The sequence below is a fragment of the Ambystoma mexicanum genome, chromosome 4p (assembly GCF_040938575.1).
Source record: "Ambystoma mexicanum isolate Mex_15411 chromosome 4p, UKY_AmexF1_1, whole genome shotgun sequence".
Lineage (NCBI taxonomy): Eukaryota > Metazoa > Chordata > Amphibia > Caudata > Ambystomatidae > Ambystoma > Ambystoma mexicanum.
Genome location: NC_090927.1, coordinates 160,430,041 through 160,450,361, shown reverse-complemented (window position 1 = coordinate 160,450,361; position 20,321 = coordinate 160,430,041). Strand labels below are relative to the sequence as shown.

The window sequence follows — 20,321 nt, the reverse complement described above, 5'->3', positions numbered from 1 at the left end:
TATCAGCCCTCAGTACGACACAACGAACTCCAGCGTGGTTCAGTGTGTTCAGTGAGAGATGCTGTACACTAGAATGCATTTGCTTTTTATACATTTTGTGGGCGCGATGCCCAGCCCCACTTCGGGTTAATATTCCTTTTAATATATCACCGATCTAGGGTTCGTGCCAAGTCTCAAATAACCGCATATAACTGGTTTGCCTTTAATGCATGTATCCACAAGCATATGCAATAGCTGTGTATTCTAAAGTTTTCCATGCAGGCCTTCTTAAACATTAATACAATGTAGTTAAACAGATATTCATTGTTCAGTATTTGAATACATTGTCTCAACATATGCTCGTGGAGTAGTTTTTCATTGCACGAGTAATCCTTCTACACATAGGTCAGTGAAGGACAAGGTCTCAGTTCATGACCTCAACAAGTGGCCTGCAGGCAGATTACACATTAGCTATGTACAGAGGTCAAAATGGCCATGTTGTATTCTGCAATGACATCGTCCACCATTTTAGCTCACAGAGTGACTTTTACACAACAAATCCTAAAATGGCGGTTTGACCTAAAATGGCAGCCTACATGGATTTAAGGTCAGGACCTTGCAACACAGATTTCTTTCGCAAGCGACTTTCGAGCAGCTTGGCGTAGGCCAATATTAAATATATTTATTACAATAGGAGGAACAATATACTTTCTATTCCGACAAACCCTCCTTTTGGCCTATGCCAAGTGCTAAAAACTACTTTGGATATCCTTGCAAATAACTCCATGCATCATTGTCCATGCACCCTGAATCAGTATCAGAAATATCTATTGCCATTTGGCCTTTTGCTAAAATATCCTTCAATACGTATTCTTTGGAAGTCTTATCTGGGGCATATACTTTATGTCCTATCGAACCTATCGCTTGTGCGCAACATCCCCCTATTATCGAACACATACCAGGCAGACACTGAATACAACAACAAAGAAACAACAGTATTCCCAAAATAATCAATAAGACCAAAAGCACCTTCCAACCCCAACAACGCAAGAAGTCCCAGAACCAAGCGCTTAGATCCCAGTTTCCCTCGGGCACATGCACTTAGGAACTAAGGACGTGCAGATTTTGTATTGGCTTGAAGATAGTTGGAGAGGAATCTGGTACGAAAACACAGCAAGCGGACTCCACTAATTTGCATACTCCACCACGCTCAGCTAGAATGACATCTAACGCCATTCGATTTTGAAGTGCTACTAATCTTATCGCCTTTTGTTCTAACGTCATATTATAGAGTATGTCCGTGGTCCGGTTGATGGTTCTCTCCAGTACTCTCGCTAGTTTTCTAATATCATCTGAATTCGCTATCTGCCCCCAAAATGGCACAACTGATTTTGCTATATCTCCCAATACTTGTGCCGGGGTGTCACCATTCTCATCCCGCCGTGGACGAGCCTCCGAAACTTCTTTTGTACTAGCTATAAACACCCCAGGTAACAGGATCCCTAAATAACAGGTTCCCTGCCAATCCCTGGGCAACCATGGGAATGCCACATTACCGCAAACAAAGTAGATAGGTTCGCCTACATATAAAGGTCTGTTCTCTCCAGTCAAATTTGCAACGGTGGCACAACCTAACATTTTTCCCATCGACTGAGTTCCATTCCTCTGTAATCAAAAAGAAACTGAATCAGGGCTACGGTTAACAGTGTAAGAAGGAGGCATAGCATCCTATTGCCTATCGCAGCCATTATAAAAGAAATCAAAGATTGGAAAGGACGAGACAGTTTGTCAGAAGGCCTAATAGAAGCAACATTCGGTTTACTCCTATTTGCAAAAAGCAAGCATCCCAGGGGAGTCAAAACACGTTTCTCAAAACTATTCAAATTGGTGCCATCACAGTTCCCTGAGATGCTATCATTCCATCGGCCAAAGAACAGTGCTCTAAGAGAAGCATAGCAGGCAGTTGTCAACGGTAAGGGATGAATATACCAACCTAGCCCCTTATCACGGTGTTGTGGTAAATGTGAGCAGACCCAGCATGTGTAGCATTCATGATAAGTAGTAAAGTGTTATTATGGTACCTTTGTCTGTGCTGGGAATCCCGAGGGGATAAAGTGTGCAAATGTACAAAGGGAGTAGGAACAATGGGTGCACTTTCAGTAGGCAACAAAAGTTCTAAAGAATGAGTTTCCTCAAGGTAACATGATCCTAAGGCAGTGACTATTAAAAAACCAAATATCGCTACAAGAATACAGCAATACGTTTTTGGGGCCCAGGCATTTTGTCCATTGTCCCGGTTGGTCACCCCCTTATTTACAAGTCCAATACGAGCGGCGGCGGTAGCAGGCATTGTAGTCTTCAGATGGAAACCCCAATGTTCGTTGCTGGTGACCCCCCCCGGTCGCGCAATTTCTTAGTCCTTCCACAACCCTATCCAACAGAATCCCCTTTCTCAAATTTGGGCAAAAGCAAGCCCTCAATGACTCTTTTCCTTCTCCGAATGCAAAGCCGAACCGTGCCGTAAGTATATTTTCGTGGTCGCAAGTTGTATCGTACTTTATCTGGTACTGATTGATCCAGAAACAATATGTCGTCACTTCCTGCTGGAAGCAACGTGTCGGAGGCAAGTGAAGAGGCTGAATCCGAAACAGCCGTTTCCGGATGCAAAATTTGCAGAGAGTGTGGAGACAAAATGGCAGCTTCCCCAAACATCCTGGGCTCAGAGATATTCTCCAACACACTCTCAGTGCTGCTTACTGCTTTGGGATCATTGGTTGCAGTATCAGCGAGGGGTTCTGTTTCTTCTGTAGCGTGTGGCACAGGGCGAGTAAGTTTCTTGATGTGTGACGGTGTCCAGTCAATTGGTCGAAAAAAAACTGGTCGACTGCAGTTTGGTCGACGCAATTTGGTCAAAAACCAAATGGTCGAATTTTTTTTTTAATTTATATATTTATTTTTCGGGTTTTCGTTTAGTAAAAAAAGTGGTTTTTAGAGAAAAAAAGGGGGTTGGGGGGGGACCCCCCCAAAAAAATAAAAAAAAAAGGGTTAAAATAAAAAAATAAAAAATTCAACCATTTGGTTTTCGACCAAATTGGTTCGACCATTTGTCTGGTCGACCAATTTTTTTCGACCAAATGTCTGGCAACCACGCGTGGATCCAGTTCTTTCGTCCAGCTACCCGAAACGCTGACTGGGTGACCAACAGGACCTGGAATGGGCCACGCCAGCGAGGCGCGAGGCAGGAGGTGCGCTCAAATGATTTGATGAGCACCCAACTCCCAGGTCGTATGCCGTGTCCCGGGCCCTCGTATCGTACAGGTAAAGCTTCTCGTACCTGGTGGTAAATCAAATACAGGTTTTTAGTCAATTGGCTACAATAGTCTGAAAGTAGTACATTTTCAACATTCTTTAAATTTCAGCATTTTGGAAGATTCCAGATATTGGCAGGTCTCCCTATTACCACCTCAAATGGAGCGAGCCCAGTCTTAGTTTGAGGGGTTGTACGCATGGCTAGTAACATGATCAGAAGGCGTCCGGCCATTTTAGTTTGGTGCCGGCACACGTCTTAGCGAGCTTGTTCTTGATGATACCGTTGTGTCTTTCTACTAGTCCGGCGCTCTGAGGATGTCTGGCCGAATGGAACCGTTTGTCAATTCATAACGCTGTACATATCTGTAGGATTACAGCGGCAACAAAATGTGGACCATTGTCCGACCAGATAGCTCTCGGCAAACCAAACCGGGGGAAGTACTCCTTTAACATCGTTTTCGCAGTGGTCATGGCTGTAGCATCTTTAACAGGGAAAGCCTCAACCCATTTACTAAAGGCACAAATGACCACTAGGACATACTTTAAATTGTTGCATCGTTCCATTTCAATGAAATCAAAGTGAATAACTTCGAAGGGGACAGAAGGTGGGCCAAAACCTCCCCTTGGAGTTGATGTCCCCTTTCCCACATTGTGTTGCAGGAAAATCATGCAGTTCTGGACGTAATGCTGGGCAATTTTCAAAATCTTGTCATTTGCCCAAACTTTTTCTAACATTTTCGTAACCTGCTGGGCACAAACATGTGTAGGGCCGTGTGCCATTACAACCATCATCATGACATAGGCGTCAGGTAACATCCATTTTCCTTCGACCATGTCCACCCAACACCCATAATCATCAAGTTTTCCCAAGCGTTCAGCCAACCTCTTAGACTCTTCCATCGTGGCATCAGCTTGGATATCCCGTACAGACCAAACACCCTCATCCTTTACATAGGCATCTACAGTCTCCCTTGAAACATACATCTCTGTGAAAAGATCTGTGGCAGTTTGTCTAGCTATCTGATCAGCGAAAGCATTCCCTTTTCCAATATCATCCACAATCTTTCGATGTGCTGCACATTTCATAACTGCTAACTGAGTAGGGAGCGCAAACGCTGAGAGTAGTTGCACTATTAGGGAGCCATGTTGAATCTTGGTGCCATGCGAAGTTAGGAACCCTCTTTCTGACCAAAGTCTCCTAAAATTGTGAACCACCCCAAAGGCATACTGACTATCAGTATATATATTTACTGCAAGCCCTTCGGAGAGTTCACAAGCTCGGGTCAATGCTATAATCTCTGCGGCCTGCGCAGAATTATGCGTAATTCTCTTAGTTTCCACAACCGTTATCAATGTAGTGATTGCATAAGCGACTGTGGATGTACCATCCGGAAGTTTAAAGCAGGAGCCATCACAAAACAGCTCTCCTTGCGGATTAACCAAAGGAGTATCTTTCAAATCAATTCTGCCCTTTGTTTCTTGTTCGGTCATATACAAACAATCATGTGACTCTTCATCGCCGCAAGTAGTATCTTGCCGAAAAGGTAGGAGTTCAGCCGGATTAAGGACACAACACCTCTTAATTTGAATGTGAGGAGCAAACAAGATCAATTCATATCTTGTCAACCGTGCACAAGTGAGGTGTTGCGTTTGAGTTCGGTTCAATAGAACATCTACAGAGTGAGGCACCATCAGGGTTAGATCATGGCTTAGGACCTTTCCCTCACTCTGTTTTACAGACGCGGCAGAAGCAGCGACAGCGCACAAACATCTTGGCAAAGCGCATGCTACAGGATCAAGGGCGGAGGAATAGTAACCGCACGGCCTATTCTTCCCTCCATGCTCCGGCGTTAATACAGCCAAAGCACATCCATCACATTCATGCACAAACAACACAAAGGCCTTTTCATAGTTTGGTGTGCCCAAAACTGGTGCAGAGCATAATGCAGTCTTAAGCAAGTCAAACGACTGCTGGTGTACCGCATTCCATGGCAATGGCGAAGAAATGCCCTTCTTTGTCAAAGCCACCATCGGTTTGATCACTAGTGAGAAATTCGGGATCCACAACCTACAGTAAGAAGCCATACCTATCAAGGCCCTAGCTTCCTTCTGTGTATTTGGGGCAGACATGCCAGAAATGTGTTTTATTCTTTCAGGTGTCAATCTTCTTCCCTCCTTTGACAGGAGATAGCCTAGATAGGCGACCTCCTGACAACAATATTGAAATTTCTTAAGCAAAGCTTTGTGACCATGCTTAGCTAGATGAATAAGTAATAACACAGTGCCCTCCTTACAGGCACTCTCAGAGTCAGCATCTAGAAGCAACTTGTCAACGTACTGAAGCGAAGTACAGGTAGAGGGCAATTCAAGGGTATCAAGTTGTTCTTTCAAAGCCCTACTATAAATACTAGGACTCTCTGTGTACCCTTGAGGTGCACGAGTAAATGTAAACGAACGTCCCCCTAAGGTGAACGCGAACAAATATCTACTATCCTTGTGTATAGGAATACTAAAGAACGCATTCTTTAAGTTCACAACACTAAAGTAAGTAGCTGTAGCTGGAATCATGGTTAGGATCGTCGTCACATCAGGCACAATTGGAAATTGTGGTGCCACAACTTTATTAATGGCACGTAAATCAATTATAAAACAGAATGGAATTAAATTATCGGCTTTCTTGTACACGGGTAAAATCGGACAATTACACAAACTTCCTGAAATTTCTTCAATCACACCGCGATGCACAAAATCGGAAACAATAAATTTCAAAGCTCGATCGCCCTCAACCGAAATCTTATACTGGGGAATGCGTGGCAGCTCAATTCCATGTTTCAAAACTATCTTAACAGGCTCGATCTGTAAAACACCAACATCATTGTCGTCGACAGCCCACAAGCTCTCTGGTACATCAATGAATTTTGGAGGCAAAGGTCTAGTCAAAAATTGGGAGGCAGAAAATTGCTGTGGTGAAATTGTCAAGCGCACTCCATCAGAAGAACAATAAATCACTGCATTTAATTCTTTTAACAAATTCAACCCCAGCAAGTTTGCTCCGCAATCTGAAGTCAACAGAAAAAGACACTGGTCCGTAAAGGAACATACAAAGTACTTTATTCTATACTGAATTCAATTACAAAAACAGAGCAAAATCAGATAGCTATCGGCCCTCAGTACAACACAACGAACTCCAGCGTGGTTCAGTGTGTTCAGTGAGAGACGCTGTACATTAGAATGCATTCACTTTTTATACATTTTGTGGGCGCGATGCCCAGCCCACTTCGGGTTAATATTCCTTTTAATATATCACCGATCTAGGGTTCGTGCCAAGTCTCAAATAACCGCATATAACTGGTTTGCTTTTAATACATGTATCAACAAGTGTATGCAATAGTTGTGTATTCTAAAGTTTTCCATGCAGGCCTTCTTAAACATTAATACAATGTAGTTAAACAGATATTCTTTGTTCAGTATTTGAATACATTGTCTCAACATATGCCCGTGGATTCGTTTTTCATTGCACGAGTAATCCTTCTACACATAGGTCACTGAAGAACAAGGTCTCAGTTCATGACCTCAACAAGTGGCTTGCAGGCAGATTACACATTGGCTATGTACAGAGGTCAAAACGGCCATGTTTTATACTGCAATGACATTGTCCACCATTTTAGCTCACAGAGTGACTTTTACACAACGAATCCTAAAATGGCAGTTTGACCTAAAATGTCAGCCTACATGGATTTACGGTCAGGACCTGGCAACACAGATTTCTTTCGCAAGCGACTTTTGAGCAGCTTGGCGTAGGCCAATATTAAATATATTTATTACAAAAGGAGGCACGATATACTTTCTATTCCGACAAACCGAGCGTAAGAGCAGCTCTAGCCCAGGGTGAGCCGTGCTCTCCCCTGCAGCCTTCTTTGCAGGCACCGCAGTCAGTGCCAGATGGGCATCCGGGATCCCCCTTGTTTCCTCCCATGTGCCAAAGATTTCCGGAAGGGGTTGTGGCGCGTGCGGCATGAGGAAGCGATGGTTGCCAGCACTAAGACACGTGGCGAGGTCTGAGGAAAGGACCCAACACTGTGCTATGCGTGGCAGATATTTTGCAACCTCATTGTGTACCAGTGTATGGCGAAGTGACGAACAGCTGATCTGCTGGCGTGCCTCGGGAATCCTCCTCTGATTTAGTTGCACACTGGAGTACACGTGCCTAGGTGTCTCGTTTCATGCACACAATTTAGCAAGGTACTGTTGAAAGACACAAAAAAAAGAAATGCATGTGTATTGCATGCAAATTGGGCTGGCTGGGGCCTAAGAAAGGTCGCCTCAGTTGAATTAACTCAGTGGCTGGGGCTGAAGTACAGTAAGCATTACTAGGTTCAATTTACTCAGTGAGTGCGAGGGATTCTGGGAACATGCAGCAAAGCAAAGCTTGGCCCCCGCCTGCACGTGTCCTTTGGCCATACGCCCACCCTTTCACTGTATATGACATTGCATAGACCTGCCTCTACACTGCAGAGTTCCAACTCATCCCCTCTCCACCCACAACCAGGAGGTTTTCTTTATTTCTGCCTGTAAATAATCACCCCTTTGCAACTTCTCATGACTTATTACCTTCTGCTCTCTTGACTCGGCTTATGCCTCCAAGCACATCAGTCTTTCATCTCATGTCACCCCCTTCTCTGAGACACATCTGCACTACAGGAGACTGGACCTTCTGTACTTCCTAATGACTTTCCCTTTGACCTTCTTCTTATGGATCTTTGACCCTTTATTTCTACCTATCCTCTAGTTGTGAGACGGTTGCCTACTCCAAGATGGCACCCAAGCCCACTCTTTCATCTCTTGTGCTTCCGGGTGCTCTACCCTGCATGGCCTATAATGTTTATATTTTGCTGCGCTGTGACCTGGCTACGCTGAGTGACGGTTTCCACATCTGGGGATAAGCACCGGCAGGCTGCAAGGGAGCCCGGCACTGGGAGGAGTTGCAGACTGACAGTAGGTTAGGGTGGGGCACGTGGTGCCAGAGCTGCACAGATTAACCCTATAGCATCTGCTTGTATATTTACCCCTTTAGAGGACAGTGAACCCATAATGTTACTGGGGCAAGTAGACACCATACACCCCGTTCGCTTCCCATAAACTGGTTATTATAATAATAATAATAATAATAATAATAATAATAATAATAATACCGTACTAATAACATGAATTCCTTTTGTTATAGTGCTTAATGCCAGATTCTTACTACAAAGCAGATTTGATTGCATTTCTTGGCATACTTTGGAATATGCCACATGTCAAGCTTGGCAGATCTGTTCTTGGACCTGGGGTTGTGGTCTGTGACAAAACACAGCAGTTAGCTTTGACAAAACGTGTTCAACACTGCGCCGATCTCCAAGTAAAAAGAACACAATCATTACATTTCACACTTACTTTCGGTGCAAGCAATTTTCTGAGGATGGTAACAGTGTATGTAGAAAGAAAGCTGGCAAGCATTTATGCATTAAAACTCAAGAGGCTTAGAGGTAAACAAGCTGCATTTTCGTGAGAGGGAAGGCTTAAAGGGGCCCGGAAGAGCTGGCACGTTTAGGGAGACTTCATGAATATGTGACTTTAGTTCAAGCGAGTGTCATTCCCATCACTATCCTCTGCGATGCTGAGTTGCTGTGAGTTACTGTGAACTGTTAAGAGTGACACAGCTTCGCCGTGTGCCTAAAGCAAAATTAATCTGTTTGAATGTGACAGCTCTGAAAACGTCCTCATGACCTGGACTTGATGGTCCGATTGCCCGGTGCCTTCCTGGTTCCGCGCTTCTTCCTTCATACTCCTCCGCGTGCCCTGTCCATTTGACGCTTGTTGAAACTTAGCTCGCCCACAATGGCTCCAGGGAAAAGCTGTGTGACATTTCCTATTTTGGTTCTAAAATACAGCAAGATGATACTCCCTCACTGGGCCAAAGAATATTGCTTTTTTGTAATTATATTTTGTGTTCTTCGCTGCGATATCTACGAATTCAATTGCTTTCTGTTTCGTTGTGTTGATACGTTTAGGAGATATGAGAAGTATGAGCAACACTCTTGGTTCCAGAGTGCAAAATACAGACCGCTACTGTTAGGAATTCGGCCATCCGCAGGGAAAGTTGAGCCCACCAGGGCTTTTTTCTTTGTTTAAAAAGAATTGATGATGGGGCCATTCCCGTGCACTTTTTCCACACCCACCGCAAAGGAGAAAAATAGTCATGTACTCTGGGAGGACACAGTTTACCAGCGCCGCCCTCCCCTGTCATGTGTAGCGGGCACCTGATAGCCATTGGTACAGCAAAAGCCTTTGCCCATGGGCAGCCTGATTAGAATGACAAGGCCCCATGGATTTGCATCTCCATATTGAAAACCTTGCTGGTGGTGGCATATACTGAAGAATGTTAATTAGCAGGCCTCAGGGAAGGCCTGGGTGCAGGGAGTGACAATGGAGACCAAACAACAGACACCTCTTTGTAATGCAATGTGTCAACCTGGTACTAACACCCCTCCTTGGTATGAAAGGGCAGTGAATGTCCTGTCTGGACCCACTCCTTTCAGAGCAGGGAAGTATGTGAATTGTAGGAGATGAAGGTCTGCCTGCAACTACCTACTTCAAAGGAGGCCCTTGTTGTGATCAAGCACCGCATAGGGCTCAGTTAATTAGTGAGACACTTTCCTGTACAGCAAACAGGAAGATGGGTGGGATTTAGAAGTATATTTTGTCATCCTTAACCTGTCTGTTACAAAGCACACTGGTTCTGACCTGAAGCATCACTGAAGATTGTTGGTGGGGACACAGGATTGGTTCATTAAAGTGTGCTTAGCCTACACCAATCGCTGGGGCCTATTTGGCTTTAAAAGAGGGCTCAACCCCTCGCTGATCAGATCATCTGAAGACTTTGTAAGTAGTAAGAAGAAGGACTCATTTGTACCCGAGCTGAAGGTACAGTCTACCTTACATCTTCCGCCAGTGAAGGAAGGCCAGGAGTTTCAAGAAGGAAGCCAGATGCCTCCCCCAAACATCTCCCAGGGAACAGAGGGAGATACCAGACTCAGAGGACCCGTTCAGCAGCTCCAGAACCGGTACCCAGCCAGCACACAGCGTGCCCTGCTAGGTTCTGACAGCAGGCTTCCTAGGTGGGAAGTGCCAGAGAGTCTCTGGACAAAGGACAAGGCTGTTGCCTGATAACACCCTCCTGAGCTTTGGGCCGCCTGCCTTGAAAGGACACGAGCCCTGTGTAGAAGCTAGGAGGAGTGCCACACAAGCATCATCCAGAGTCCATCTTTTTAAGGACAATTTCAAGACAATCGAGTCCTCGAACTGCATCTGGATACAACACTGACTGTTGTCATGCCGCAGTCACCAGAGCCATCTGAGAGGCCTCGACCAGCATTCCAGATCCACCACCCAGCACAGAGACAATGATTCTTGGCAGACGTCTCTCCAGCATCGCCTTTGCCGAACTGCCTGCTGCCTGGAACCCGCAGCTGTCTCCCACCACTAACTCTCATTCATGGGCTGCAAAGTGCCCTGGAGCCGCCTTGATGCTGTTGAGCACCAAGACCTTCTTCAGCACCAGGTACATTGTGTTTATACCCCCCTGGTCCTTCTCTGAAGGCCCCTAGAGACAGTTATGACCCTTTGCCTCTTTGGTGTGGAAACCAAATAATCTTGAACTATACGACTGATTACTTTACCAACTACCCTCCTGTCAGTATCCAATGTGCATCCCTTTCTTTCGTGAAACTGTCTGTTCTCTGTGTTCCTTTACAATGTGGGTTGTAATTGTAGTGTGCTAGAACTCTCTGTTGTAGAAATAATAGAGTAGATATTTGTATACAACCTTGACTGATCGGTGCCTTTTATCATTAGATAATAATTGTACTTTCGCTGTGTTGCAACTAACCAACGATCCACGACCTTGCAGAGATAAGCCTGCCGTTCCGTCCATGTTACCAAAATTGGACAAGGAGGTCTTATAATTTACTTGTATTCCAATCTGTTCATATCCCTTCTGGTGTACTAGAGGTGTGGGGTTGATTGATGGTTAAGAAATAGATATTCATGCCTGGACCACTGGTGCCCCGGAAATTGATTTGTCACAGTTTCAGGCGCCAGTTTGGTGCAATTCCATTTAAGGTAACCCTGCTAGGGACGTGTCATTACAAAATTTACACTTTTTGTCGTCTCCTAGTATACCACTGTCATCTCGTCTATTACAAGCCGCTAGAGGGTAGTTGTTGCTTTGTGAGAATATTCAGGGTAATTGGTACTCCCCTTGGCGATATGAGACTGACAGTGATTTTATGGATATTGAAGCAACCTGGGCAGAATTGGAATCTATTCAATGGGATTTTATATTGGATTTGCATTGTTGCAAAGGCCATTTTGCGTGGATAATCTGTCTGTGGGTAGACATCAGCCTATCGTAACTCCCCTCCAGTAGATTCGCCTAAGCCTTAGGGGGTGGTTCTGAGGAATGATAATGTGGGCTGGACTTCTTTGGCTTCAGTTTCTATCAGTTTCAGAGACAAGTCTGGACTCTCAGTGAGGGCCACATTAAAGGTTGGCCTTTTCTTGTGTTCCGATGTCGTAACAAGATTCAGCCGTTACCCTATTTACTGCTGTCTAGAGATTGGGGCAAATGTTTTGGGATTTGCAAAATTGCATACAATTTTGTTTTGGTGAATAATCAAAGAATTATCCTAAACTTGGGGGCATCTGTAACTACCCCGCCAGTTCGGCATTTGGATGGTGGATAGCCATTGTGCACTGTCCACCATTCAGGAACTTAGAGCATTCCCTCATCAGTAAATCTGAGAGGGGAATGTTCTACATGACATGCCATGTGACTGCAGGGGCAGATTCCCTTTCAGGCCCATATGCAGGATTGTGTAATCCTCCATATGGGGGCCTTCCGGAGCACTGTCTTTGTAGGAATTAAATAACTCGTAGGTGCCACAACTCAGAAGAGGTTAAAAGGGTTTCAGGATTTATTTATTTATTTATTTATTAATTCACATTTGTTAAGCGCACAGCAGCCCGTAAGCATTGTGGCACTAGTTACAGTGGTTACTCAAAGCTTAGTTACATACAACATACAGTAGGCGCAAAGGAGATGATGCGCTTGTTACCGTGGAGTGAAATAGCCTAGTAGCATACAAAAACATACAATAAAAATGTGCATACTGGCATGGCAATCCAAGTTGTGGAACTTGGTGGTGCAGAAGGAGGGTGAGCAGGAGTGGCAGTTTTTAGGTTTTTACGGATGGCATCCCAAGCATGTGCAGACAGTGGAGTAACTTTGCTGAAAGTGTTGTGGGGGATGACATCTAAAGGAAAGGGGTCCCTGCCAAATGAGGGGGACAAAATAGTGTGCCAAGTACGTTGGGGGGGGCAAATACCCCCAGTGCCCTAAAATGATGCCCATGTAGTGCAGAAGAGCGAAGGCAGAAGCTCCACATCCCATCTGGCATAGTCTTCTGTGGGACCCCTGCCATGGGATCATGGAGAAAAGTTACCCGGAAGAAAAGCTATCAATTAACTTCTCTCCCTGCTTCCTCTCTCCCTTGGTTGGCCCAGGGAAAGATTTAGAGGAGCGAGGAGGAAGCACAGTGACCTGGCAGAAAGGTCAAAGGGAGCGTGTGCACATTTGAGAAGATATTTGCACTGGGGTGCAAATGAGGTCAGAACTGGGCTTTGGGAAGCCCTTGGGACATACCAACTCACTTTTGTGGAGCATATCGGGTCAAACCTGGTCACTGAGGTGCAGAATGGGACAGAACTGTGAATTTTTGGGCTAAATGGGGCAGAACATGGCACTGGAGGGCAAAATGAGTTGGAACTTGGCACGGGGTAAATCAGGTCAGAAATCGACACTGAGGAGTAACCAGGAAAAGAACTGGCCTCTGCAGGGCAAATTAGAACAGCGCTTATCAGTGAGGGGCAGATTGGAGCAGAGCTCTACACTGATGGACAGACTGGGGGGATTTGGGAATTTGGGGAAAATTGGTTCAGAAGTGGTTACAGGCATCTGGGTACAGAAATTAGTACTCGAGAGCAAATCAGGGTAGCACTCAACCCTGTGTAGAATATTGGAGCACAACTGGACCCAAAGGGCAAAATGAGGTGAAATCAGCCAGGAGGTGTATTGACGGAAGAATTCGGCACTAAGAGGCAAATACAGCAAGAAGCGGCATGAGATGTGTTTTACAGGGGCAATGCTGGCCTATGGTGTTGAGCCAAGCCTCATTGCTTTCTTTGGACATGAAAGAAAGGCAGTGCTGGCATATGCTGTTGAGACAGGCCACAAGATATTTCTGGTTACATTCAGCATTGAATTCTATTGCAAATTGCTCCTGTTTACTGTGGTCGACCTGACATCCATTGGAGTGTTCAATTGGTTCCCTCGGGGAACCAAGTGTACATTCTATGGATTTTCTATCCAAATGATCTGAAATATGTGCAGTGAAACGCACCATTGTGACCTATTAGTTTATAACATGTCTTGTTGGGAGGCCCCACTCAATCTATCCTAAGGTGGTTTGGGATTGGTTGGGCCAATTTTGGGAAACCCTGTACACCATACCACTTTAAAGACGGCCACCCATGAGAAAATTGTTTCTTGGTTAGGGGGGGCTGTGTTTTCAGTTGGTAAAAATAATATTGGTAAGCATGCATTACAGACCTTCCAGGATTTTGCGGCATGAAATGGCAAATTTTGCGGCATGAAATGGCAAATTTTGCGGCACAAACCTTTATTTATTGCAGCATTTTTGTGGGACATTCTGTATTAACTGGAGGTTGTAAGATTGCCACATTGCAGGAAATAGGCAGAGTGCAAGGCTACAAGAGAGCCAGGGTATCATTATTATGTATCTTTTGTATTAATTTAATAGGAAGAGTCCCAGATGTCTCTGGCTTGGCAGAACAGTGTTTGATTTGGCTCCATTTCTGGTTTATTGTTCATGCCTATTTAATAGTATTAACTAAATTGATCATTATCAATTGTAATGCTGAAAATATTCCCCTTCTATGTTCTCCAATCCCCCAAACACCCACACACCTCTCTCACCAACAGACATCTCACCAACTCTCCATCACAATTTACATTCCTTAACCTCTCACTCTGTCATACAAATACTCACATGCTATGTCACACTGTCAAGTGACAATTTGCACTGTCAGCCCCTGCCACACTCCAAATCATACTCCCAACTCACACCTGACACTCTACAATTCCTCCCGCAATATACAGTCCTTCATTCTTTTGTGCTGCTTCTGCATCTTGCATCCTTTCTCCCATTCTATCGCACTCTTCCCTCATCCTTTTTCCCAATCTGCAGCTCACTGCCTCTTTCTGGCCAACGCTTCCTCTCTGGCTCACTGACAACACGCTCCCTCTACTTTCTGTACCTCTGCTCGCTCTCATATTTCTGACACACTGCATCACTGCTTCCTCTGCTCTCTTGTGCAGCACTTCCTCCTCTGACCCACTGCTCTCCGTCTGCTTTCTTGCCTATCACTTCACATCTCACCCATCACTCTCCCTCTCTCTCATAGTGTAACCATTTTTTTTTTAAATGTAGATTTTGACCCAGTTCCTCAAATAATGGGGCATTTAAAAAAAGAACGGAGGATATGCTATTTTTAGACAACCCATTTTTGGAAATGAGCAGGTCACCTTATTCTCAAAAGGTGACCGGCGCATTTCCACAGGCTTGAGCTGTAGCGCAAATTGTGCACTGGCCAGCTGCCTTGAATGGTGTTCTGGGTTGTTTGACCAAAGTGTAATTATTTGCAGCGGAATTGACCGTAGTCAATTTCGCTGCGAATTGATTTGCACTTCAGCCAAACAACCCAAAATGTACCTTTCACCACCACCCTAGCTCCTCCCCTATTTAACTGCTTGGTCGCTGCTGCTTCACCTGCAACCCTGCGGTGCCAGATCTGTCCCTCTAACGCGGGTCGCATCCGACTCCGCAGGGTCCCGTTTTCGTTATTTTCTTTTTTTCTGTCCCCGCCTCCAATTTTGAGGAAAAAGTGGAAAACACTTCTGCAACCAACCTAGACCAAAAATATTGAACACGGGGAGCGGGTGACGCCCCCGCAACACATGTTCAGTATTTATAAAAATCGATATTAGTACTGGACGAAATAGGTCAAATTGTAACATTCGATAGATTTCTGTCATCAAAATGGGCAGTACTTTGAATATAATCGCTCTCCCAACAGTGCTCTGCAAGCTCCTAGCGCCTTTCACAGGGACAGGCCCTCCAGGTGCCTGCCGCTGTAAAATGCGACCCAAAAAATGCATTTTTATCCTGTTTGAGGAACAGAAATGCAAGCGACACAGCAGCGGTTCATACCTTAAAAGAAATGCATGACACGGTCAGGAAAGACCCTGTCATGCAGTGGCAGCCCCACATCCCATGCGCGTAGGGTTGCCTACAATTTCTGCACATTTAAAAGTGGATCTTGCTTGGAAATGAGGGATGTGCTTTAAAATTGACAGAAACGCCACTTTATTTGATGAAGGAGGTGAAAAAGGCCATCTTGTGTCCATCTTGTGTAAACAAAGTTGAGAACCTGGCAACCTGAGTATTTTTTTTTTTTCAAAGATGCTGTTTTTGCACAAAACGGCCGTTTTTGCAGCATTTTGTGCAAAACGGCCGTTTTTGCAGCATTTTACGGGATCGCAAAATCGCTATAAACTGGAGGGTCTGAGGTGTACTAAGTGTCAATGGGTGATTGTTCATTCTGTTTCTCGATGGAGGTCATACACTATGTTTCTCATTATAGGTTTGGTTGATGTTGACCGGCCATTATTGCTTGCAGTAATTCCCATTACTGCAAGCAATAACGGCAAGCTCACTACCCGATTGCCAGAATACCACCTGCATGCAGATTACCAGAAGTACTGCATCCACTCTTTCAGAAACTCTGCATGCATTAATTTTTAAATTTAATTTCTAATCTATTCTCACCCTCGTTTTGAGTCTGAAAATGGTTTCCACAGAGTGGTGGGCCTTACCGCTACTGTACAACATCGATTAGTACCCGGCGAGGGCCAATCAGAATGTAACAATCAATCTGATTGGTCCTTGCCGGGGCTTTACCTGACCAAGAATCCCTCGAATCCCTAAATTCCTTCATATCCGCAGCAGGGGGTGGGGTTTGGCAGCCCCTTAGCCAATGAGGAGGCTTGGAACGAGGGAAACCCCGCTCCAAGCAATCACACGGCTGGAGGCTGACATCTTCCCCCACTGGGGATTCAGGTAAGTATTTTCCCTCCTCTGCCCCCCGCCCCAATCCAAACAATCCCCTCAACATCAACCTGCTTTTTGGTCCATTTCGGGAACACTTCTGTCCTCAGCGCGTCCGCTCCCAAGCCGCAAAAGGCTGTCATGGAAAGGAAGAAGGGACTACGCATAGTCCCTTCTATCCTTTCCATGGCAGCCATTTTCTTTGTTTACATTTTCCTGATTTTAGAATGGCCGCCAGGGAAAAGGAGAAGGGACTACCTGTAGTCCCTTCTCCCTTTCCATGGTGGCCATTTTATTTGTTTACCCTTTTCCATTCAGTATGACTGGCCGCCATGGAAAGGGAAAACAGACTCTGTTTCCCTCCCCCGGCGGTCATTTTTTTAAACTTTTTTTTTTCTATTCCTAAACAGAGTGTTTCGGGAACAGAAAAACAATGCTATTAGTACTGCGGTCTTGCGGGCCGGGGTATTAATAGCAATAAGCACCTTGATGCAGGGGCATTACCGAGTCAGGTAAAGCCCTGGGCGTTTGTTAACTATGGCCTTTACCTGACTCGGTTATGCCCCTGCGTCTCGGGGCTTATTGCTTAAATAATGCAGAAAATGGCTTTCCAGTAACCCTTTCCTTCTTTACATCGTAAAGGGGAGCAAGAAGATGGGCATTAGAGGTAACCACTTTTTCACCCACTGTAAAGCGATCTGACTGAAATGAGTTTTAAAAATTGGTTATCTCCACCTGTTGGGTGCAGGTAATATAGTGAGTAATTTTCATGAGGTATTTAACATTTGCAGGACTGGCCTATAGGGAACTCTGGAGATTTCACGCGAGGCCTCTGCACCCTGGCCCTCTTTTGTGTGGTATTTCCAAATGTTCCCATAACAAAAGGGCTGGGCTAGCACAAAATAAGCAATATGGGGCCACTTTGAAAATTATTCCCAGGGAGGGCCTCTTACAGTCCACCACTGTTTTTGACCTCATAATCGCATAGCATTTACTGCATCAAAAATTCGTTGGAATACTTCCTGCAGTAAAAACACCAAACCTATGCAACGAAAAATAGGTTTATAAAGAAACAGTTCTGGAAGACTCTATGAATGAAACGAACAACACGCATTTGTTACTGCGTGGATGAGGGCGTGCCGCGACGAGAAATGATGACGTGACAAACGGCGGTACTGATTCGGAAGAGCGTGCAGTGAATGTCTGGCAATTGGCGCTCAGTGGAGGAACACAGGCAGGACAGGCTTCCGTACAAGCGCCAGGAGGTTCCCCATCAATCAGCGGGTAATCCCAGGAGCCCCCGGGGATGGATAATCGATGCACACTGTCAGCTAATTGCGGATTTCATCGTTCAACTGATCCTGAAAAGAGGACTAGAAAGGACGGCGATTGTCAGTACAGCCTATTAGTATGTCTTTAAGCTGAAAGCATGGCACCTGTTATTAGAAAACAAGCCACAAAGAGCCTGACTCTTAGAACTCATGGACAGCCCTGATAGTGCCGCCATTTCCATAGTGCATCCACCCTCTGGTGTCACTTCATGCATGTGAGTGAGTGTTGTTGTTCTTGCAAATAGATGAAGCATGCTGATCATGCAGTCCCCTTCACGCCGCGCACCTTCAGGAGCAAGGTGCGCAGCTGCATGGCACACTTCCCCATGCCGCATCAAACGCTCTCTGTGGAGGCCGCTGTCGCAGGGATCAGCCAATAGGCCAAGACCAAGCTCAGAGGTTGAATCAAATGTCTTTATTTCTAGGTTTGGGCTAGCATTTCAAGGAACCAATGAAAACAACACAACTATGAACTCACAATGGGTTCCCATACACTGAGGTCCCCATCCACTCGGGGATAACCCCCTACAATGCAACATAGCCAGACTTAAGGGTTCCTGCGCCCAGCTTCTGGGGATGCTTTGTCACAAGATTTTGAGGCCTCAGGGCTCAGGGATTCTCCCTGTGATTGGACCCTGGTTTGAGGGCTTTTGGCACCCATCTTCTCACAGTTCGCAGAGTCTTCTCTGCAGGGATAGTCAGTATCGACCTCGGGGTGTAACATCCTCTCAGGGATTCTCTCTGTAACTCATACATGGTTTAAGGGGTTTCTTCTCTACGCCTCTCACAATTATTGGAGTCTTCTCTTCCCGAGGTTCTCAATTTTTGGTTTGAGGATTTCACACATCCGTCTTCTCTTTTTGACTCTCAGTCCCAGTCTTAAGGGGTACCTGCCCCCTCTTCATGTATTTTCTTACATTGCGATCCCGGGGTTCCTACATTCTTCTTTGATGATCTACTTGGGCGTTTTGCCAAGCTCAGTACTCATTCCTGATTGAGGGGCGTTCTTGCACCCTTTATCACTTCAGACAGTAATGGTGTGAGGGTGGTACCCAGTAATTTCACTGCAAGATAGTCACCACATATTCATTGCCAAGAAATTCACCTGCAAGGCATAATTTAACACATTGTACACATAGTATGTTTGGGGAAAAGGATGTTTTTTAGGGTAAAGAGTGGGTCTGGGGTTGGAGGTTAGTGGGGTCTGTGGGTTTTTCCCAATACATATTGCTGCTCCTGAAAGTTGAGGACAATGATAGTCGAGTGGTCAGTGATGTAGGAAGACTTGTTGCAGAGGGATGGTGAATTCCAGAGAACACGTGAATGTGATAGGAGGTGGGGAAGAGGTGCATGTGTTTTGGTGTAGGAGAGCGAGATTAATGAGGTTGAAGATCCAGGAAGAATTGGAGAATCCTGAGGGGTGCGGGTGCAGGGGGGGGCATGGGTAGGCCAGCGAGTGAGGCAGACGTTAGACTAAAGGCTATCAGAGAAGGGAAGGAGTAGAGTGAGTAGTAGGAGGAATGGAATAAAGTCAAGGTGCATGATGGATGGTAGAAGAAATAAGCAATTGAAGGCAATGAAGAAAGAACGTAGCCTAAGAGATGGGTGAGCAGAACGGGAAGTCGTTACATGTTTGGCCGACAAGAAGCAGGTGTAAGTTCTGAGTTGAGCTAGAGTGGGGCTATAGGTAAACAAACGTCAGTTAACAGGTAAGAAAAGTTCTTCTTTGAATGGATGGTCAATGGGTGAAAGAATCCCTATGGATGGAAGCAGGAGTCATGTAAAAGTTAAACTTGATTAGAAAAAATGAAAACAAGCTTCCAGTCAGTCACAAGACTGGGTTCCAGACTTGCAGAAAGGTTCCTGGTTGATCCAGGCACAGGGAGCTTCATTTCTTCAGCCAGGTCTCTTAGATGGTGTACAGGGCAATCTGGTAAAGTCAGTCACAGAACCCTCTGGGAGCCAATCACAGATGGCTTCCAGACTTGCAGACAGGGTCCTGTGTGTTGTATGTCAGAATGGAATTTACAAACTCCCAGAGAGAGAGAAAAAGGATACAATTTAGTTTTTATCTCTCATATAAAGGAAAAGGGCTGTGTGCACTCTGTACTATCTTCCCTTGGTCTTGGAAAGCACCTATTCATGTTGGCCTATTCTGCCCCCCAATCCTCCCACCCCAGGGACAATGATTGTGGATCCCTCCCCTGGTCTGGTTTTCACTCAGTAACCCAGAGGGATTATGGAGTTGTGGTCCTTCCCAACCTGGTCTTTCGAAAACGTCCAACGTGACCTGGACTGGGGAAGTAATCCCTGGCATTCCATTGGCCCTCTGGGTTCTCTATGGTGTTCTCTCGCATGACCCCCTACTTGCCTTACCTGTATCTCGTACAGGTTGTGATTACGAGCCAGTGGGGCA

General features: G+C 45.4%; 1 protein-coding gene across 7 annotated transcripts in view; it reads left to right on the top strand.

Moving 5' to 3' along the window:
* The window catches only part of OTOF (otoferlin), a 1,702,209-nt gene that overhangs the window by 706,842 nt on the left and 975,046 nt on the right, over positions 1–20,321 (top strand). The gene's annotated exons all lie outside the window — the stretch shown is intronic.